General features: G+C 45.5%; 1 protein-coding gene across 3 annotated transcripts in view; it reads right to left on the bottom strand.

The window, feature by feature from the left end:
- ahi1 (Abelson helper integration site 1) overlaps positions 1-23,606 on the bottom strand; it is a 378,816-nt gene that overhangs the window by 50,749 nt on the left and 304,461 nt on the right. The gene's annotated exons all lie outside the window — the stretch shown is intronic.

Raw genomic sequence — 23,606 nt, 5'->3', positions numbered from 1 at the left:
ACATTAGTGACCTTCTTTACACAATGGTGAGCTGCTGCTTGACTAATGATAAGGTGGTTAAGAAGACATACGAGATACTTGCCTTTATTAGCCAAGGCTTAGAATATAAGAGCAGGGAGGTTATGCTTGAACTGTATAAAACACTAGTTAGGCCACAGCTATAGTACTGCGTGCAGTTCTTGTCATCACCTTACAGGAAAGATGCGATTGCACAACAGAAGATACAAAGATTTACAAGGATATTGCCTGGACTGGAGAATTTTAGCTATGAGGAAAGATTAGAAAGGGTGGGGATATTTTGTTTGGAACAAGAGGCGGCAGAAAGGAGAAATAATCGAGGTATATAAAATTATGAAGGGCCTAAATATGAAGGACCTATTTCCCTTAGCAGAGGGGTGAATAACCAGGGGGCATAGATTTAAAGTGGTAGGAGGTTTAGAGGGGATTTGAGGAGAATTTTTTTCACCCAGATGGTGGTGGGGATCTGAAACTCACTGCGTGAAAGGGTGGTAGAGGCAGAAACCCTCAATGCATTTAAAAAGTACTTGGGTATGCACTTGAAGTGCCGTAACCTACAAGGCTACTGACCAAGAGCTGGAAGGTGGGATTAGGCTAGATAGCTCTTTGTTGGCCTCCTTTCGTGCTGTAAATTTCTAAGATCTATGATTCTATAAGCAGTCTGCACAACCCAGCTCTAGCCCTCCATCAATGTTGCTCTATAGCCACTATGCACCCCATTACTTGATAATGTCTCTACAGATCTCCAACAAAGGCAAATAATTCAAGATACAGAAAATCGTATGAGTAGAACCCACATCTTACCACTCTGCATTACAGTGCATCAATGTACTTAATTACTGTGTTGCCAAGGCTGATAACTAGAAACTTACGAATCTGTCTCCCCATGTTTTAGCATGGTTTTAGTGGTTTGTGAGCAAGTGATTGGATAAACAACGAACAGGAATGCAAACACAACTGGATTTAAAAAGGAGGGGTAGCCCTGATAATAAAGGATGGATAAAAACAGTGGAGAGAAAGGATCTTAGCTCCGAAAATCAAGAAGCAGAATCAGTTTGAGTGGAGCTAAGAAACAGCAAGGGGCAGAAAACATTGGTGGGAGTTGCTAATAGGCCCCTAAACAGTAGTGGTAATATAAGGCATAGTATAAGTCTGTATGTGGGAAGGGTTTCTGTGATTCATCCAACTTGCTGACACACCAGCGAGTTAACACAGATGAAAGGCCGTTTAAATGTTCTGACTGTGGGAAGAACTTTAAAAGTCCGGGGATCTGAAGAGACACCAGCTTGTTCACACTGTCTGAGTGTGGGAAGGGTTTCAGTGATTCATCCAACCTGCTGACACACCAGAGAGTTCACACTGGGGAGAGGCCGTTTAGCTGTTGTGTGTGTGGGAAGGGATTCCCTCAGTCGTCCCAGCTGCAGAGATACCAGCGAGTTCACACTGTCCTATAGTGCAGGGCTCTGCAGATAGCTGGGGTGACATGAACCACGAATGGAAGAATTTTCTTTTTATTCATTCATAGGCGTCGCTGCCAAGGCAGGCATTTAATTGGCCATCCCTAATTGCCGTTGAGAAGGTGGTTGTGATCCACCTTCTAGAAACGCTGCAGTCCGTATGGTGTTTTTGTAGCAGTTTGGAATAATTTAGTGGCTTGCTAGGCCATTTCAGAGGGCAATTAAGAGTCAACCATATTGCTGTGGGTCTGGCGTCACAAATAGGCCCGGGAGCAGCGTGGAGGCCTCGACCTGCGAGAAACCACCAGCCGCAGGTCGGGGCCATAAAAGGAGTAGAGGTGTGACGGCACGGGAGCAGTGTGGAGGCATGCCACTTCAGGGAGCAACGTGAGCTGGTGCAGGATGGCGACAACTTGGAGAAGGGTGACTGGATTGGACGTCACCAAAGTCAAGGTCATTGATTGGAGCATGGACAGGTACAGCAGGATAGACAGCAAGCAGCAGAGGAGTGGTGAGGTCGGGGCGAAGGAGCAGCGAGAGATTGTAGAGCGACGTGATCGGGGCCCAGGAGAGGCGTGAGTTCGGGGCCCAGGGACAGCACGGGCCAGCCCATACTGCGATATGTGTGTGCACTAGGTCTCCAGTCGTCTTGGTTAATCCTTGCCACTGGACCAAGACCTAGCTCTGTCAAGCCCATGTGGTGACTGGTGTGTAATGGCCACCACACATTAAAAAAAATCCACGCACAGGCATCTTTCACCCTTCAATATGTAGTTTGGGACCTGGAATGTCAGGTCCTTCATTTGAAACACGTGTGAATTCATCCCTTTTTGGTGTGGAAGCAAGTCATCCTCGATATGAGGGACCGCCTAAGAAGAAGTATAAGTCAGAAAATTAGAACTGCATGTAACAAGGGTAATACGGTAATCAAGGGGGACTTTAATCTACATATAGACTGAACCGAAATTGCAGTAATAATGTGGAGGACGAATTCATGGAATGTATACAAGATAGTTTTCTAGATCAGTATGTTGAATAACCAACTAGGGAGCAGGCTATTTTAGATCTAGTATTGTGAAATGAGAAAGGGTTAATTAATAATCTTGTAGTAAAGGGGCTCTTAGGGAAGAGTGACCATAATATGATATAAAATTCTATTAAGTTGGAAAGTGATTTTGTTAAATCCGAAACTAGGGTCTTAAATCTAAACAAAGCAAACTACGTAGGTATGAGGGGCGAGCTGGCTAAGGTAGATTGGGAAACTACATTAAAAGGTATGACGGTAGATAAGCAATGGTTAGTATTTAAAGAATACATAATTTACAACAAATTTACATTCCTTTAAGGCACAAAAACTCCACATGAAAAGTGGTCCAACCGTGGCTAACAAGAGAAGTTAAAGACAGTATTAGATCAAAGGAAGAGGCTTATAATGTTGCCAAAAAGAATAGTAAGCCTGAGAATTGGGAGGATTTTAGAATTCAGCAAAGGAGAACTAAGAAATTGATAAAGAAAGGGAAAATAGAATATGAGTGTAAACGAGCGAGAGACATAAAAACAGACTGTCAAAGCTTTTATAGGTATGTAAAAAGGAAAAGAATATCGAAAATAATGTGGGTCCCTTACAGGCTGAGACAGGAGAAATTATACTGAGGAATAAGGAAATGACAGAGAAATTAAACAAATACTTTGAGTCTGTCTTCATGGAAGAAGGCGCAAACAACCTCCCGGAAATAGTAGAGAACCAAGTGTGTAGAGAGAATGAGAAACTGAAAGAAATTAGTATTAGTAAAAAAATAGTACTGGAGAAATTAATGGGACTGAAAGCCGATAAATGCCCTGGACCTGATGGCCTACATCCTAGGGTTTTGAAAGAGATGGTGGACGCATTGGTTGTCATCTTCCAAAATTCCATAGATTCTAGAAAGGTTCCCGCGGATTGGAAGGTAGCAAATGTAATCCCGCTATTTAAGAAAGGAGGGAGAGAGAAAACGGGGAACTACAGACCAGTTAGCCTGACATCAGTAGAAGGGAAAATGCTAGAATCTATTATTAAGAACTGGGCAGAGTCTAGCAGAATGGATAAGGGGGAACCAGTGGACGTGGTGTATTTGGATTTTCAGAAGGAATTCGATAGAGTGCCACACAAGAGATTATTAAACAAAATTAGGGCTTATGGGATTAGAGGTAATATACTAGCATGGATTGAAGATTGGTTAATGGACAGAAAACAGAGAGTAGGAATAAACGGTTCATTTTCGGGTTGGCAGACTGTAACCAGTGGGGTACCGCAAGGATTAGTGCTCGGGCCTCAGCTATTCACAATCTATTTTAAAAAAGGAGGGAGAGAGAAAACAGGGAATTATAGACCGGTCAGCTTGACATCAGTAGTGGGTAAAATGATGGAATCAATTATTAAGGATGTCATAGCAGCGCATTTGGAAAGAGGTGACATGATAGGTTCAAGTCAGCATGGATTTGTGAAAGGGAAATCATGCTTGACAAATCTTCTGGAATTTTTTGAGGATGCTTCCAGTAGAGTGGACAAGGGAGAACCAGTTGATGTGGTGTATTTGGACTTTCAGAAGGCTTTCGACAAGGTCCCACACAAGAGATTAATGTGCAAAGTTAAAGCACATGGGATTGGGGGTAGTGTGCTGATGTGGATTGAGAACTGGTTGTCAGACAGGAAGCAAAGAGTAGGAGTAAATGGGTACTTTTCAGAATGGCAGACAGTGACTAGTGGGGTACCACAAGGTTCTGTGCTTGGGCCCCAGCTGTTTACATTGTACATTAATGATTTAGACGAGGGGATTAAATGTAGTATCTCCAAATTTGCGGATGACACTAAGTTGGGTGGCAGTGTGAGCTGCGAGGAGGATGCTATGAGGCTGCAGAGTGACTTGGATAGGTTAGGTGAGTGTGCAAATGCATGGCAGATGAAGTATAATGTGGATAAATGTGAGGTTATCCACTTTGGTGGTAAAAACAGAGAGACAGACTATTATCTGAATGGTGACAAATTAGGAAAAGGGGAGGTGCAACGAGACCTGGGTGTCATGGTACATCAGTCATTGAAGGTTGGCATGCAGGTACAGCAGGCGGTTAAGAAAGCAAATGGCATGTTGGCCTTCATAGCGAGGGGATTTGAGTACAGGGGCAGGGAGGTGTTACTACAGTTGTACAGGGACTTGGTGAGGCCACACCTGGAGTATTGTGTACAGTTTTGGTCTCCTAACTTGAGGAAGGACATTCTTGCTATTGAGGGAGTGCAGCGAAGGTTCACCAGACTGATTCCCGGGATGGCGGGACTGACATATCAAGAAAGACTGGATCAATTGGGCTTGTGTTCACTGGAGTTCAGAAGAATGAGAGGGGATCTCATAGAAACGTTTAAAATTCTGATGGGTTTAGACAGGTTAGATGCAGGAAGAATGTTCCCAATGTTGGGGAAGTCCAGAACCAGGGGTCACAGTCTCAGGATAAGGGGTAAGCCATTTAGGACCGAGATGAGGAGAAACTTCTTCACCCAGAGTGGTGAACCTGTGGAATTCTCTACCACAGAAAGTTGTTGAGGCCAATTCACTAAATATATTCAAAAAGGAGTTGGATGTAGTCCTTACTACTAGGGGGATCAAGGGGTATGGCGAGAAAGCAGGAATGGGGTACTGAAGTTGCATGTTCAGCCATGAACTCATTGAATGGCAGTGCAGGCTCGAAGGACCGAATGGCCTACTCCTGCACCTATTTTCTATGTTTCTATATCAATGATTTGGATGAGGGGACCAAATGTAATATATCCAAGTTTGCTGATAATACAAAGCTAAGTGTAAGTTGTAAGGAGGATGCAAAGAGACTTCAAGGGGTTATAGACAGGCAAAGTGAGTGGGCAAGAAAATGGCAAATGGAATATAATGTGGAGAAAGATGAAGTTATACACTTTGGTAGGAAAAATAGAAAAACAGTACATTTTAAATGGTGAGAGATTGGGAAATGTTGGTGTTCAGATGAAATGCATCACAGGATGTTGAGCGAAGTAAAAGAAGAAATAGCAGAGGCCTTGACCATCATTTTCCAGTCCTCTTTGGATCTGGGCATGTTGCCGGAGGATTGGAGGACTGCTAATGTAGTACCCTTGTTTAAGAAGGGAGAAAGGGATAGGCCGAGTAATTAGGTCAGCCTAACCTCAATGGTGGGAAAATTATTGGAAAAAATTCCTGAAAGACAGGATAAATCTACATTTGGAAAGGCAAGGATTAATTAGGCACAGTCAGCACGGATTTGTTAAGGGAAGATCGTGTTTGATTAACCTGACTGAATTTTTTGAGGAGGTAACCAAGAGGGTCGATGATGCTAGTGCATACGATGTAGTATATATGGACTTTAGCAAGGCTTTTGATAAGGTCCCACATGGTAGACTGGTCATGAAGGTTAAAGCCCATGGGATACAGGGCAAAGTGGCAAGTTGGATCCAAAATTGGCTTGGAGGAAGGAAGCAAAGGGTAATGATTGATGGATGTTTTTGTGACTGAAAGGATGTTTCCACTGGGGTTCCGCAGTTTGTGGTATATATCGATTTAGATTTGAATATAGGGAGTATGATTAAGAAGTTTGCAGACAACACTAAAATTGGCTGTGTGATTGATAAAGAAGAGGAAAGTCATGGGCTGCAGGAGGATATCAATCTACTGGTCAGGTGGGCAGAGCAGTGGCAAATGGAATTTAATTCAGAGAAGTGTGAGATGATGCACTTTGGGAGGGCTAATAAGGAAAGGGTATACACATTAAGCGATAGGCCACTTAATAGTGTAGATGAACAAAGAGACCTTGGAGTGCGTGTCCACAGATTCCTGAAAGTAGCAGGCCAGGTGGATAAGGTGGTTAAGAAGGCATACGGAATGCTTGCCTTTATTGGCCGAGGCATAGAATATAAGAGCAAGGAGGTTATGCTTAAATTGTAGAATACTTTGGTTAGGCCACAGCTGGGGTACTGCGTGCAGTTCTGGTCGCCGTATTATAGGAAGGACATGATTGCACTAGACAGGGTGCAAAGGAGATTTACTAGGATGCTGCCTGGAATGGAGAATCTTAGTTATGAGGGCAGATTGGAAAGGCTGGGTTTGTTCTCATTGGAACAGAGGAGGTTGAGAGGAGACCTCATTGAGGTGTACAAAATATTAAGGCCTGAACATAGTGGATAGTAAGGGCCTATTTCCATTGGTGGATAGGGTCTATTACGAGGGGGCATAGTTTTAAGATAGTTGGTGGAAGGTTTAGAGGAGATTTGAGGGGGGGGGGGTGGCTTCTTTATGCAGACGGTTGCGGGGATCTGGAACTCTCTGCCTGGAAGAGTGGTGGATGCAGAAACTCTCACCACTTTTAAGAAATGGTTGGATGGGCACTTAAAGTGCAGTAACCTGCAGGGTTACGGACCTAGAGCTGGTAATTGGAATTAGACTGGATGACCTTTTGTTGGACGGCGCAGATATAATGGTAAGTACTGCAGGGAATAGAATACGGCCAGGGTGATCTCCTAGACTAGTTTTTAATCGCCTGGGTGGGTCGGAGAGGAATTTTCCCAGATTTTTTCTCCCTAAGTTGGCCTGGTTTTTATCTGATTTTTGCCTCTCCCAGGAGATCACATGGCTCCGGTTGGGGTGGAGTGTAGAATGTTTCAGTATAAGGGGTGTCGCAGTTGTGTGAGGCGGACTGGTTGGGCTGGGTGCTCTTTGCATTTCCGTCATTGTTCATAGGCTTATATGTAACCTTTAGGGCTGCTGACCAAGGGCCGTGCGGCTCTTTGTCGGCCGGCGTGGAAATGGCCTCCTTCTGCGCTGTAAATTTCTATGTTTCTATGAACCTGGGTATTCTTATACACAAATCATTGAAAGGAAACAAGCAGGTACAGCAAGCAATTAAGAAAGCAAATGGTATGTTGGCCTTTATTACAAGACGATTTGAGTATGAGTAAAGACATATTACTGCAATTATATAGGGCACTGATGAGACTGCACCTGGAGTATTGTGTACAGTTTTGGTCTCCTTACTGAAGGAAGGAAGGATATATTTTCCATTGAGGGAGTGCAACGAAGGTTCACCAGACTGATTCCTGGGATGGGGGAATTGTCCTATGAGGAGAGATTGAGTAGACTAGGCCTATATTCTCTATAGAGTTTAGAATAATGATAGGTGATCTCATTGAAACATACAAAATTCATACAGGGCTTGACAGGGTAAATGCAGGGAGGATATTTCCCCTGGCTGGGGAATCTAGAACCAGGGGTCACGTCTCAGAATAAGTGGTTGGCCATCTCGGACTGAGATGAGCAGAAATTTCTACACTCAGAGGGTGGTGAATCTTTGGGATTCTTTGCACCAGAGTGTGACACAGATCGATATATTTTTGAATATTAAGGGAATCAAGGGATATGGAGATAGTGAAGTTGAGGTAGAAGATAGCCATGATCTTATTGAATGGCTGAATGGCCTACTCCTGCTCCTAATTCTTCTATTCTTATTATTGTTGACAAAGTGTTGCAGGTTTTCTTTAGCATAAGCTTACATTATTTTACAATGAACAAACGTGACTTTATTTGAGCAAAAGTATTGCACGAAGTATTGCCGGGCCTCAGCTATTTGCAATCTATATTAATGAGTTAGATGAAGGGACCAAATGTAATGTATCCAGGTTTGCTGGCAATATAAAGCTAAGTGGGAAAGTAAGCAGTGAGGAACATAGGAACATAGGAACATAAGAAATAGGAGTCCTCGAGCCTGCTCTGCCATTTAATAAGATTATGGCTGATCTGATCTTGGGCTTAGCTCCACTTCCCTGCCCGTTCCCCATAACCCTTTATTCCCTTATCGCTCAAAAATCTGTCTATCTCAGCTTTAAATATGTTCAATGACCCAGCCTCCACAGCTCTCTGGGGCAGAGAATTCCACAGATTAACAACCCTCTGCGAGAAGAAATTCCTCCTCATTTCACTTTTAAATGGGCGGCCCCTGATTCTGATACTATGTTCCCTAGTTTTAGTTTGTCCTCTGAGTGGAAATATCCTTTCTGTATCCCCCTCAACACAAGGAGGATACAAAGAGCCTGCAAATAGACAGGTGAAGTGAGTGGGCAATAAGGTGCCAGAGTGCCAATGTGGGGAAATGTAAGGTTATTCACTTTGGTCGGAAGAATAGAAAAACAGAATCTTTTTTTAAATGGGGAATAACTATTAAATGTTGGTGTTCAGAGAGATTTAGGTGTCCTCGTACAGGAAACACAGAAAGTTAGCAGGCAGGTACAGCAAGCAATTAGGAAGGAAAATGGCATGTTGGCCTTTATTGCAAGGGGGTTGGAATACAAGAGTAAGGAAGTCTTGCTACAATTGTACAGGACTTTGGTAAGACCACACCTGGAGCACTGCGCACAGTTTTGGTCTCCTTATCTAAGGAAGGATATACTTGACTTAGAGACACTGTAACAAAGGTTCACTAGATTGATTCCTGGGATGACAAGGTTGTCCTATGAGGAGAGATTGAGTAGATTGAGCCTATATTCCATGGAGTTTAGAAGAATGAGAGGTGATTGGCAGGGTAGATACTGAGAGATTCTTTCTCCTGGCTGGAGAGTCAAGAACTAGGGGTCACAATCTCAGGATAAGGGGTGGCCATTTAAGACTGAGATGAGGAAGAATTTCTTCACTCAGAGGGTTGTGAATCTTTGGAATTCTCTACCCCAAAGGGCTGTGAATGCTGAGTCATTGAGTATATTCAAGGCTGATATAGATAGATTTTTGGACTTTCGGGTAACCAAGGGATATGGGGATCGGGCAGGAAAGTGGAGTTGAGGTTGAAGATCAGCCATGATTTTATTCAATGACGGAGCAGGCTCGAGGGGCAGTTTGGTCTAGTCCTGCTCCTACTTCTTATAATTGATAGAGTTACCTCATCGTTTTTTCTATGAATATGCAAATTGGGCTCTGATGACATCATGGCCCACTGCTATATTTACCAGAGGTATGTGGGGAAGCTTTCCCACCAGGTGAAGCTAGCGGCAAGAGGAGTCAAGGTCAAAAGAGGTCCAAAGAGGCAAGTTTAACATATTTTTAAAATTTACTTGTGGGGACCAGGAGGTCCAGAACCCACCAGACAAGTTTAGGTCTCATCTGCCCTGGGCTCCCACCTGCTCTCAATAGTGAAGCCCTCTCGAAATTCCCTCCTGCAACTCACCCAAGTGCTGGGGACAGTTCCTCCCGTCATCAGTGGCAGCCTCCTGATACCTGAGATTCTGTTCCCACCCGCTGGCCAGTTGCTGCTTCCCAATGATTTCAGGGGCCTGCAGATGAGACTGAGGAGTTAGAAAAGTCCAGGTTTCATCCTGCAGAGGTCAGGACCGTTTGCTGCCCGCCCGATCCCTGCCCTGAATTAAGTTCACAGCTTTTTGTTAGCTTGAACAGGGAGATCTTTGCTGAGTTAGTAGCATCCTCGCCTCTCATTCAGAAATGTTTAGGTTCAAGCCCCACTCCAGTACTCGAGAACATTGTCCAGGTAGAGGTTTCAGTGCAAAAGAGATAGAATGCTGCATTATAGGAGATGCCATTCTTCAATTACGATGTTAGACTGTGCCTGTTTGGATAGATGTTGAAAGTATTATGGCAATATTCAAAGAAAAGCCGGGGGGTTTTCCCCAGTGTCCTAGCCAACAATTCTCCCTCAAGTAACACCATTAAAAACAGAATAACTAGTCCTACATTTAATTGCTGTTGTTGGTCCTTGCTATACACACAACAGTTGCTGCAATTGCTTATACCTTTGACGTCTTCCATTTGGTTTGTGTGCCTATTGTACAATTAAATGCTTACATTCCAAACAGTGACTACCCTATGTTTGTCTCTATTTTATTTTCTGGCCCAGGGATGGGTCAGATTACAATTATACCTAGGTAGATAAGCTATCTACTAGTTTGGCTCTCTTTCTCATTTAGCACTGGCCGAGCACTACAGATTGGTGAATGGATGTTGTTGGGTGTATGGCAAAGCTTTGAACCCTTTACTCTGAGGGACAAGCATAGCAGACTGGGTGACAGAGCTAAAAAATACAACGGCCAATGTTGTGGAACAAACAAGCAGGGGCATATCCAGGTTTGTGCAAAGCTATACACTTTTGAAAATCCCCTTGGGCACCTAAATGACTGCTGCTCCTGCCAGCAATGCTCCCACCTCTGAATGGATTTTGCTGCTGCTCTTTGTATTGAGGCCTAGAAATTGGATAAGGTCCAAAAACACTATTTGCCTGCGCCTCTTCCAAGTGGTGCAGGCAGCATGCAAAATTCATGCTGCATGCTCATTAACAGGGTTGCAGCACCAATCTCAGCACTAAATGCACTGATTGGCTTAGCGCTCAACAGGGGGCGGGGGGTGATGCCAATATCGGGTGCAGTCTAGTGACCAAGGAAGTTTGGCATAGGCTCATTCCATGACAAAGGGGAGGTGCTTTGTTGCAGAAGCACCTCATTCTAACTCTGGAGCAAGCCATGGCACAACAACCTAGAGAACGAGCTGAAAGATTTTCAAATGCTGCCCTGGAAGCGCAACGAAAGTGGGCTGTCCTTAGCCCACAGGGAGGCAAGAGGCATCTAAGGTCATTTACAGAAGGTTGTGGGAAGAGTTGCTGAATCCTTCAAGGCCACCAGTGTAATCTCAAGGACCTGGATCTAGTGCTGAAAAATGTTTAATGACCTCACACAGCTGGTAAACGTGAGTGAAGGCTTCAGCAAATGCCATATCCCACCATGTGCACCACAAGTCACACACACTGCTGAATGCACCACACCCCAATCACTCGCCTACCAACAATCAGTAGCTGTCATTCACTTACCGCTGCTGCAACACTTACACACACTGACAGCTATTCAACTATGGAAGGCATATCACCCAAACACATTGCATTACACTCACTGACAACACTTCCCTTTCTCTTGCAGGCCAAGGTGGCACATAACAGGAGGGAGCAACAACAGAAGGGAGGCAGCCAAGCCACAATAGAGAACCCGACGGACCTGCAGAGAATCGTGCTTCAAATCATTGGAGGGGCAGTGATGGAGTTTGCAGCAAGCAGAGAAGTTGAAACCGTTGCTGATGATGACGGAATGGTCATACCTAATAGAATCATAGAAATTTACGGCACAGGAGGAGGCAATTTGGCTAATTGTTTTTGTGCCGGCCGAAAAAGAGCTATCCAACCAAATCCCATATTCCAGCTCTTGGTCCGTAGCATTGTGGGTTACTTCAGTACTTCAAGTGCATAGTCAAATACTTTTTAAAAGCAATGAGGGTTTCTGGCTCTATCACCCTTTCAGGCAGTGAGTTCCAGACCCCAACCATTGTCTGGGTGAAAAAAGATTTTTCCTCAAATCTCCTCTAAACCTCCAACCACTTACTTTAAACCTATGCTCCCTGGTTATTGGACTGCAACAAGGCCAGGGGGATAGGATAGCTCAGGTGTCAGCTCCCTGGAGGGCAAGTTTGTGCACGAGTTCTGTTCCACAGGACTCAGATGACCACCTTGATGGGAGCTGCCTTCAGTAGAAGGGTGATGGCACGCACATGGAAATGCTAGGTGCAATGGCAAGCCTGTCAGAGAGCCTATTGTCAGTGCCAAGCAGCATGGAGGAGTCCGGATTCAACACTGTATGGGGCTTTGTGCAGAACTTGGAGCCCATGATTTCCAGGATGGAAATAATGGACAACTCCAGGAGAGACCTTGTGGACCCACAGATGATGCTGGGTATGATCGGTGATCTTGCAGCTTCCATTCCAATCTTCTCCCACAGATTGCTAGGAATGCTGAGCCGCCTCCTCGGGGGAGTGGCAGTGGGTCTATGGAGCAAGAACCTGCTGTTCGCTCTCAGGAATTCAGCATTCCTACTCCCACCACTGCCCTTGCCGCTGTCCATCAGCCAGCTAGCTGCCACCCATGCCGGGTTGGTGCAGTCTACAGCCGGGCCTTCTAGGTCCAAAGCTGGTCAAGGTCATCGTTCAAGGTCATCTGAAATCTCCCCCACTGAAAGTCAGCAGCCTTCCACCAGCCATGCTGCAGCTACTGTGGGAGCACTTCATAGGAGCACTCGAGTAGGTAAATGTACACAAAAGACAGACACTAAGAGAATGCACATGGGTGAATAGTTGATATTTTCATTTTGATTGCATTTGGATGAATTGAGTGATTTTGTTTGGAATGTGTGTTTCGTGGTTGCTCTCATTTCATCGCAGGAGGATGCTGTGATGTTCTGTAACAGAGGGATGGTATTGATGGGGAAGTGGTAAGCAACAGGGATCTGGGATTTCATTCACTGGAATTGGAGTTTGATGAGGCTTTCACGGACAGCCCGTTTAACACAGGGATTGCTGCCTGTCTCCTCCCTCCCTCCTCTTGCTCCTCGTCCTCTTCCTTCCTCCTCCTCCACCTGAGGTGGTCCCGCAATACCTGGTAGCAAGGGCTATGCCTTCATGATGGCCAAGTTATGGAGCATCCAGCAGACCACCACGAAATGGGACACCTGCTCCAGCGAGTGCTGGAAGGCTCCTCCAGAGCGGTCATTGCACTGGAACTGTTGCTTGAGCACTCCGATGGTCTACTCATTATATGAGTGGTAGGGTTGCGGAGGGGAGTTATCAGCCAGGTGCAGAACGGATAGCCCTCGTCTCCGAGCAGCCATCCTTGGGTTTGTCGTGGTGGTTGGAAAACTGAAGGCACGCCGGACTGGCGCAGGATTACAGCTGCGAAGATAGCAGGCATTCACTATCATGACGTGCTGGGCGTGGTCCCATAACAACTGCACATTAAGGGAGTGGCAGCCTTTGCTGTTACGGAACATCTCAGCAATGTTATATGCTGCTCGCAACGCCACGTGTGTGCAGTCAATGGTGGCCTGCACCATGGGGAAGCCCACTATCCTGGCAAAGCCACATGCACGCTCACCCTGCTTCTCTCTGTCAGAGAAGAGAAAACGTACTCCTTTCTCCAGGAGTAGAGCACCTCAGTGACCTCCCAGATGCAGTGATAGACAGCGAACTGTGAGATGTTAGCTATGTCTCCTGCTGCAGATGGGAAGAATCTGCTGGCAAAGAAATTGAGGGCCATTGTGACCTTGAGGGCCAATGGAAGAGCTGTGTTCGCCCTAGTCTGACTGCACGAGGTGGCAGAGTTCTGTGACTACCTCCTTGATGAAGCGGAGCCTCCTAATACACTGCTCCTGGCTTAAGTGGAGGAAGAAGTGTTCTCCGAAGACCATAGGTGGATAAGACCTCCTGCTGAGAGGCCTCCTCCTCCTCCCTTTGCGAGCACTGTCTCCTCTTCTTCGCTGCCTCTGCTCCCTCTCCCAAAGATATTTAAGGGCGAGGGGGACTGCAAGTAGAGCCCCCATGACTCTGAATAAGTAATGTGAACAGAAGCCTTTAAATGAGAATCAAGGCGTTCTCCACTTGCAGCAACACCCCCTGTGACCTCAGCAACTTTGAACAAGTTTAGAAAGTTGCAAGAGTTGCAGGGGCCGAAGTTGCAGCTCCGCCCCAAACGGGGCAAACCTTCCGTTTTTAAACATTTTTCTCCGCCCCAAACCATGGGGTGGAGATACCGGAGAAATTCAGCTGATAGAATTTATTTTTTGGCCGGGGCGGAAGTTGTAGCGGCTGCGGGGTGGAAGTACCTTTGCAGCGGGTCGGCTGCCCGGATCAGTCATCAGTGCCGCACTAATGAAGTCAGTGCGACACGGACATGCCGCGTGTGCTGACGCGTCACAACATCCCATCCCTTCAGTTAAAGCAGCCTGGCACCCAAGAGGATGTGCCAAGCTGCCTGTTTGCAGCCCAGCTGAACCTGGGAGCGGAATTGTCGGGCCAACCTGACAGTCGGTTGACAAAAATAAATATAATGGAGTCACCCACAGCGTGACATCCCCTTTAAGGGCAGACACGCCACCCAGCCACAGACAGCGCCGACCGGCGGCGCAATACCACACGAGGGGCGGAAAGGAGGTCGCCATCAGTCGGCAAGAGGTCGGCGCGTGCCCAAAGCGGCGAGAAAACGGGCGGAGCGGAAACCTGTTCCTGCCGCGTCTGGCCCAGGGGCAATTTCGGATGGGTCAGCCCATCCATCCATCCCCGGTCGTTAAGGTCTCCTCACTCCATTCCCACCTTTTGGGGACGATAATGGAGCTTATGGAGGGGGGCAATTTCAGCCCCGCAGAAACGTAGACAGTGCCAGTAAAACTGAGAAACCATGTCAGTTGGAAGTTATTGATGATCCGTATAAATAGCGATGCTGAGGACGCCTTCCTGCTGCTGAACGCTTGGTCAGCTGGTCCTGATTAAGATAGGACAGTAAGTGGAGCAGCGCCAGCGAAAGTGGTATATCATATGTCAAATCAGCATTACACACTCATTGACGTCATGATCTGCCTCATTTCCATTTCTATAGTGAGCGCCGACAATGGCCAAGCTGCTGAGCTCCCAAAATGGCGGCCGCCTCAGGACTTGCCGGAAGCAAGTCAGACGGCATTTTTTCTTCAAAATGGGCCTTAACAGCTGCCGCTAAATCCCCAAATTTCTAGAAATTCTGTTTTGGGTGGGAATTCTCAATAACTTTGTGAGATCAGGAATTCCTGCCCACAGCAGAATTTCATCCCCTCCAATCAGCAACAGAATCCGGTCAGAGCCAGGAGGAAAGTGCTCACACAAATTAAGGCAAGGGGAGAAAAGTGCCAGCATGAACTGAGGGATCTTGGCTCAGTTGGTAGCACTCTTACTTGAGTCAGCAGGTTGTAGGTTCAAGATTCATTCCAGGACTTGAGCACATAACCCTGGTTGACACTTCAGTGCAATAGTGAGGCATGCTGCATTGTAGGAAGTGCTGTCATTTTGGATAAGATGTTAAACTGAGGCCACGTCTGCCTGTTCAGGTGCAAATAAAAATTGCACGGCATGATTCAAAGTAGAACAGGGAGTTGTGGTGTCCTAGTAGAACAGGGAGTTCTGGTGTCCTGATCAATCTGCGTTTCCCTACACAACAGTGACTATACTTACTCATTGGATGTGAAGCACTTTGGGATGTTCTGAGGATGTGATATAGCACGGTACAAATCGTTCTTTCAGGCCTCAATCTCCTCTGCCAAAACTGACACTATTCCAGAATCATATGTGAGAGCAAAGATAACCCCGCTTTCTATTCTCCACGACCAACCGTCTCCATAAACTGCTCTCCCCTTCACCTTCAGCCAGTCCTATAACCTCTTCCACTGAACTCTCTGTTCCTCTTCTCCCCACCATGGGTGGCTGCATCTTCAGCCGTCTATGCCCTAGGTTCTGGAATTCTCTCCCTAAGCCCCCATCCACACCTGCCTCTCCTCCTTTAATGCTCTCCTTAAAACCCTCCTCTTTGATCATGCTTTTGGTAATGCCTCCTAATATCTCCTTCTTTGTCTTGGTGTACATGTTTTCCCGATTAGGGCTCTGTGAAGCACCTTAGAACATTTTTGTACATTAAATGTACTACAGTATATAAATGCAAGTTATTGTTGTTTTCCTGCAGAACAGTAGGCTTTCTGAGATGTGATTCAAATACTCAAGATTCTTAAGGGAATAGGTTAATTGAACCCCTGTAATATGTTCTAGATTGTCACAAACTCTGAATCCAGTGGTTATGAGTGCAGCTTACTAGAGGGAACGCACACTGACAGTTTGGTGTAGAAATTGGTACATCAGCTCAGATATTGGTACCACTGCCAAATTTGTGTGCCCATTTTCTAGGTGTTCGTGGCGTTTGGCCCTTTGAATATGAAAATTAGGACTCCCTTTGACAAATTTAGCACCTCAGGAGTGGAGCATGTATTAGGCCTGCCGTGCTCAGGATTTTTCAGCACCGCCTATCCACCCCCAAAAGAAAACACCTTCCTATGGAGTCAGGAGCAGTGCTCCCCGACAGCTCGATTCAACTCCCCCTTCCCGGAAATTAGCTGAGGATCACTGCTAGTAGGTAAACAAGTGCCTGAAATTGATGTCTCTCTTCAGGTAAAGCTGCCCATGGAGGCATAACCAGCACTGGTAGCACACCCCAATTATTCAGATGAGACACAGGGATCAATTTCCAACCAACCTCGAGCCTCTGTAGCGCAGAAAACAGGACCAGACTAATTTATATCCCTTCATATTAAATTACTTTACACTGAATGTGGTAGATATATGGAAAAGATGCCAGGGAAACAGTATTGAAGAATTTAAGCGAGAATTGGCTGCCATATGTGAGTGATTGAAATTATTTTTGGGAGTGTACTTATAAGAAATGTGGAAACATGAATAAAAAATGGGCCGACAGATTGGACACAAATGGTTAAGGTTAATGGGTGGTGCTTGGATTGAAGAAGGGTTGAAAGTGGTGAACCCCAGAGAATCAACGGCGGGTCCACTGTTGTTCTTGATACATATGGGTGATTTGGACTTGAGTATAGGGAGCACATTATTGAAATCTGCAGATGACACAAAAGTGGGGAAATTAGTAGGTCGGGCAAAAACATAGCAGATATAATTTACTGCATAAAAGTATCAGATAATGCATTTTGGGAGGAAAAACAATGGGCTCAATTTTCCCCAGTGCTGTTTTTTTGGTGCACGCTTTTTAAAAAAAGTAATTGGGGGTGGATTGGCCTAAATGAAAATATCCAAGTGTCCCCAAAGTTTCTGCGCCAATGTGACTCAGTTACGATTTTTTTAGTTGAGTTCTTTTTTTGCGTCATAGGGGGCATAACCCGATGCCAGTTTTTCACATTTATGCAAGTTTGGCCAACTTACATTTTTCCTAGGACGGCGTATGTGACCATTCCCAAAAAACCTTCTGGGCATTTAAGTAAAACCAGCGCACATTAAAAAATCAACGCAGAAAGATGCCATTGTTTTTATGCGAAGTTTTGGAGGGAGTCAAGAAGACATTAAATATGCATCATGAAGCTTAATTTTTTTAAACTTAAAACGGAGAAAATGGAAGTCTAACGCAATTCTTTAATTTTAGATGTTTTTCAAAGTGCCATGCCACCACCGAACGTCTCACCAGGCTCGAGGGTCGGAGCGTCGGCCGGCAGAATCGCTCCCTCGCCCGGACACAGGGGCTCCGGGCTCAAAAGAAGCTCGGGTGGGTTGGGGGTGGAAGCCGAACTGAAGGCATGAGAAGCGTTACACTATGCAACAACTTCAAAAGAAGCTTGGGGGGGGGGGGTGTTTGCCGAGACCCCGTGTCCGGGCGAGGGAGCGATTCTCCCAGCCAACTCTCGAGCCCAGTGAGGAGACGTTCGGTGGGTGGTGGGGTGGTCCTTTGAAAAAAATCTAAAATTAAAGAATTAAAGAAAAGACTTCCACTCCATTAATGTGCAGCTCGTGTGTGACGACATGCATCACATCATGTCAGTTGATGCGAGATATCATGGGTGCTCCCAGGGTGCGTTCATCTTATGCGAGAGCGCTATATCCGCCATGTTTCAGCAGCAGCCAGAAGGGCAGAGCTGGCTGCTGGGAGACAAAGGGTACAGCCTCGCTATCTGGCTCATGATGCCCCAACACGTAACCCGGACGGAAGCTGAACAGGAATACAACATGTCACACATTGCGACGTGCAGCATAATAGAGAGGACCATTGGCATCATGAAACAGCGTTTCCGATGCCTGGACCATTCCGGAGGCTACTTACAATACTCCCGAGATTGTCGGTCAGTTCACTGTTGTGTGCTGCATGCTGCATAACTTAGTCATCATGAGGCAGCAGCAGCTGGTAGTAGAAGACCCACCTGAGGTGAGAGTGGCTGATGATGAGGACGAGGACAGGAAAGCCATGCAACTACCTGAGCCCAGACCAAGACGTTGGAGGAGAGCAGGCCGTCGTGCCCCTTTAACGATTGCTCGAGCCATTCACCAGCAGCTCATCTGTGAATGCTTTACTGCCTGAAGGCTCAGCGACAACTATTCCAAATGTACCATGTTTACTGTTTGGACCTGTTCCGTAATGTTGTGTTGTGTTAATGGAACAAAGAATGGAAATGATTCTTCTTTACTTCAAAAAGTTGTGTTAATAATGGAACAAATAATGGAAATGATTCAGTTATAATTTAAAATATATTTTATTCATAAGTTTAACACTTGTTTGTTCTTAACTTTAATAAAAATATTCTTGTATCAAACTTTAAAGTTTGCAGTTAAGATCACTTAAAAACTTTAAGATTACTTCCAACTTTTAAACTTGTAAATTGACATAACTTACAAAAAACTTTTAAGTTGAGAACAGTTACAACAGTAATAACAACAACAGCAGCAAAAAAAGGCTGCACCCGTCTCTCCTCCACCTTATTCTAAGTCCGTCCGCTGCGCTTGGTCTTCTTGACTCCACTCCTGCCCGCAGGTGGTGGTGCAGCGTTTCTCGGGTTGGTACCAAGCTTATTCTTTCGAACATCTCTGGTAATGCGCACTTCTTGATGGGGGGGCGTGGGTAGGTGGCAATGTGGAGGACCCAGCTTGGGACTCTTCAGAGGCTGGTCTGGGAATTGAAGTGGGAGTAGCAGTTGATTCGGTCAATGGCCGCGGTGTCTGGGCATGTTCCCTTATTGCATCAGCTGCCTGCGACATTACCTCCCTCATGTGCCCGGACAGTGTTCAATTTCTCGTGACAGTGTTGTTACTTCTCTCGACAGTCCCGATACCTCATCACCCACCCCACTGATGATGTCCAGGAGTGATCGTGTAAGGTCAATGCTCTCCGCACTCATTGCCATCATCTGAACCACATCTGTTACATCCTGCACCTCAAGAGAACGCTGTCGAGCTCTCCTTCCCCTCCTCACCCTGGGTGTGGCCCACTGCATCCCACTGGGACCTGCAGCCACGGTGGGACCCTGGGTGTGCCTCGCTGCATCCCACTGGAACCCGCAGGCTTGGACGGCGGGGCCCTGGGTGTGCATCGCTGCATCCCACTGGAATCCCCAGAGTCGGACTGTGGGAAACCATGGAATGTCCCAACACAGGAAAGGGCCTGGCACCTCAATGGGTGGAGTGAGTACAAGAGTGGGGGCTTCATCCATCCCCTCCTCTTCTTCCTCACCCCCATGCTCTTGGTCTGGAAGGTGGGATTGGAAGATGTTCTCCTCTTCAGGCTCATCTGCATCGGCTTCAGCCTCGTCAGGGTTGGCCTCAAGTTCTGCAAAATATAACAGAACAGACAAATGGTTAGCAGCAGAGGAGGGGGCAGGGTGGGTGGCATGAGTAGGCTCACACAGTGCAGGCAGCAGGCTGATATGAAGGACCACGATGAATGATAGCACATTGCATCAACCGACGCGTAGCTGACGGAGACATCCCCATGAACTGAAGCATGGCTAGCCCGCGCAGTACTTAACATTTAGCAAAGCTAGACTGTGGAATTTGCAGGACTTACCCTGTCCCTCGAGTGTGGGCCCAGCTTGTGCAGTGGTGGTTGCTTTTCTCCAGGCAGGACCCATCAAAGCAGTGACCCTGTCTTCCAAGAGTGTCAGTGGGTGCAGATTTGACAGACCTCCTCTTGTTCGAGTTCTTTCCCTTTTGTTGTGTGCCACTTTCCTCTGCAATGATGAAAATATAACTTTTTAGAAAGGGTGTCTTTCTGCTGGGTGGGACATATACAGATGATCACATTTACAATTGGAATTCCATTGAATAAATGAAAATATTACTTACACTAACTACTTGACCAAGGTCCTGCCACTTCTTTTTGCACTAGCCTCCAGACCTCGGGATAGTCACCAATGCACAGTAATCTTCTGCAAGTTGGTTCCAGCATTTCTTCATTTCTTTTGGTGAAACTTTTACACGACCTCTGCTGGTGTCCAGCTCAATGCCATCTGGCCTCAATTACAGTAACCAGGGCCTCCACTTCATCCTGTGAGAAATTCTTGGTCCTTGAGCCACGTTGCATTTGTATTGCAGCTCAGATTTTTCCACTGAGAATTAAAGTTCTCACACACAACTGGCTCTTTAAAAATGGCCGAATGCAGACCGGGAGCTGTAGTGGGCATGTGTGCCCATAGCAATCACATCAAAAACGTTCTTTTCTTTTCTGCATATGCGCCGAAGTGGGGAGGGGCATCATTTTTTTGGCACAGACATTAGGCTCCAACCCCCAAAGCTAAAGGACAGGCTGCGTGGCGCCTATTTCAAAAAATAGAATGGGGAAACTTGCTAGGTTTTTTTTGGAGTAGTCGGGGCCAAAATAAACAGGCGTAACTCTTGCAATACGCCAAAAAATGGCATTGGGGAAAATTGAACTCAATGGGGGATTTTCGACTGCTGGCTACCCTTTCTTCCCTGAAAAACGGACAAATGGCAGAGGAAACTCTGGTGGGGTGCATGTGTTCACATTTGCTCACCTGAATCTATTTACAGGCAGGCCTGTAAATGGGCATCCAGCACTAAATGCTAAAACAGGCAGGCACTTGCTTAAATATGCAAATCAGGTTCTTACACCTGTTGTAGGATGGAGAAATGGTACATGCTTCACCCAAGTTTCTCCAAGTGTTGAGAGGCCTAACCAGCAGTACTTAAAGGTAGTTTTTTTTAAAGGATTTAAAAATCTTCTGGATTGCTTCCGTCTTTTTCTCGGTCCCATACCCCGCAACCCCTCCACCCCGCATCAGGCCGTACCCACATGCTGCAAATGGCTGCAAAAAACTGGCAAACTGCATGGAGCGCCAATTTATATAAAAATATAAATGAGGCCAAACCTGAAAGTGTTTTTGGTTTCCTAACTGCTACCACTGAGCAGGTGCCGTGATCGCACCACTGATAATCGTGTTCGTTTGGTGCCCAAGTAGAAAATCTCCCTCATAATTCTTTAAAAGGAGCATGTGCAATTAGATAAAGGCCAATAATATTTTGGGTTTTATAAATTGGGGATAAAATAAAAGAGCAAAATGGTCATGATAAAAAATGTACAAGCCAATGGTTAGGCCACCGTTAAGAGTACCTTGTGCCTTATAGAAAGTACATTAAAGCCATCGAAAGCATTCAGTGTTGATTCACCAGGATGATATCAGGATTGAGAAACCATAGTTACAAGGAGAGACCTGATATACTGGGACTGTTTCTACTGCAGTGGAGGAGGCTAAGGAGATTGAATAGAGGTTTTAAAATTGTGAAGGGTTTTGATAGGATGAAAAGGGAAGTCAGTGATGAGGGTTCATCAAAGAAAAATTGTCACTAAAAAGTGAGGACATAAGTGACAATAAAGGGAAGAAAAACAATTAAAGCTTGCATTTAGATAGTGCCTTTAATATAGTAAAACGTCCCAAGGTGCTTCACAGGAGCGTTATCAAACAAAATGTGACACCGAGCCATATAAGGAGATATTAGGACAAGTAAGAGGTAGGTTTTAAGGAGCTTCTTAAAGGAAGAGAGAGGTAAGGAGAGAAGAGGTTTAGGAAGGGAATTCCGGAGCTTAGGGCCTAGGCAGCTGAAGGCACGGATGCCAATGGTGGAGTGATGGAATTCATGGATGCACAGGAAGCCAGAATTGGAGGAGGGCAGAGATCTTGGAGGAGGCGTTGCTGGACCTAGAGCCAATGTAGGTCAGCGAGCAGAGGTGATAGGGGAACTATTTATATAGAGATATGTTTAAGGCCATTATTTCAGGAACAGAAATCAGATCAGGAATTTTATACTCAAGTGAAGGATCATTATTATAGGAGACTTCAACTTATAGGGGATAAACTGTAAGTTGAAATTTCCCAAAACAATTACTGTTCAACTTACAATTTATATAACTGGAATAAATGGAGAGAAAATCAGTTTCTGGATGTAATACTGAACTGTACATGACTCAAGTGATTAAAGAACCTCTTGGGGAGTGGGATGATACTATACTTGATACTACACAACAATGAGGAGAGTGTAGAGGAGGTCATGGTTAGTAACTGGGAAACAGCAATCGCAATATAGTCAGTTAAAGTCAGGATTATGGTGCAGAAATGAAGAATTAGCAAACAGACGGTGATGAGGTGGAGCTGTACTGGAATACATTGTCAGAAGGGAAGAATATGTAAAGAAATAGTGAGAATAAAAAGAAACAGTCTATCACTGGGAAATTCAGCAGAGGAGGAAGGAAACCAATATGGGCAACAAGGGAAGTAATGTTCTGACGAAGAATCGTCGACCAGAAATGTTAACTCTGCTTTCTCTCCACAGATGCTACCTGACCTGATGAGGTTTCCAGCATTTTCTGTTTTTATTCCAGATTCCAGCATCCGCAGTATTCTGCTTTTGTGTTGAAGTAATGTGGGAGATAAGAGGGAAAAATAACTTTGCTCAAGGAGTAATCTATGGATAGAATCGAGGATAGAGCTGATTCAAGAGTAAGTTGAAGGAGGTTAAGAGACTGGTCAGAGCTAAAATAGAAATTAGATTACGACTGTGGGGAATATAAAACATAAGAACATAAGAAATAGGAGCAGGAGTAGGTCATACGGCCCCTCAACACGATCATGGCTGATCCGATCATGGACTCAGGTCCACTTCCCTGCCTGCTCCCCATAACCCCTTATTCCTTTAACGTTTAAGAAACTGTCTATTTCTGTCTTAAATTTATTCAATGTCCCAGCTACCACAGCTCTCTGAAGCAGCGAATTCCACAGATCCACAACCCTCAGAAGAAATTTCTGCTCACCTCAGTTTTAAATGGGCAGCCCCTTATTCTAAGATTATGCCCTCTAGTTCTAGTCTCCCCCATCAATGGAAACATCCTCTCTGCATTCACCCTGTCAAGCCCCTTCATAATCTTATATGTTTCGATAAGATCACCTCTCATTCTTCTGAATTCCAATGAGTAGAGGCCCAACCTACTCAACCTTTCCTCATATTCAACACCCTCATCTCCGGAATCAACCGAGTGAACCTTCTCTGAACTGCCTCCAAAGCAAGTATATCCTTTTGTAAATATGGAAACCAAAACTGCATGCAGTATTCCAGGTGTGGCCTTACCAATATCCTGTACAACTGTAGAAAGACTTCCCTGCTTTTATACTCTATCCCCTTTGCAATAAAGGCCAAGATTCCATTGGCCTTCCTGATCACTTGCTGT

The sequence above is a fragment of the Pristiophorus japonicus genome, chromosome 7 (assembly GCF_044704955.1).
Source record: "Pristiophorus japonicus isolate sPriJap1 chromosome 7, sPriJap1.hap1, whole genome shotgun sequence".
Taxonomy (NCBI): Eukaryota; Metazoa; Chordata; class Chondrichthyes; family Pristiophoridae; genus Pristiophorus; species Pristiophorus japonicus.
Note: the sequence above shows the minus strand (reverse complement) of the source record. Positions and strands in the feature narration are given on the sequence as shown.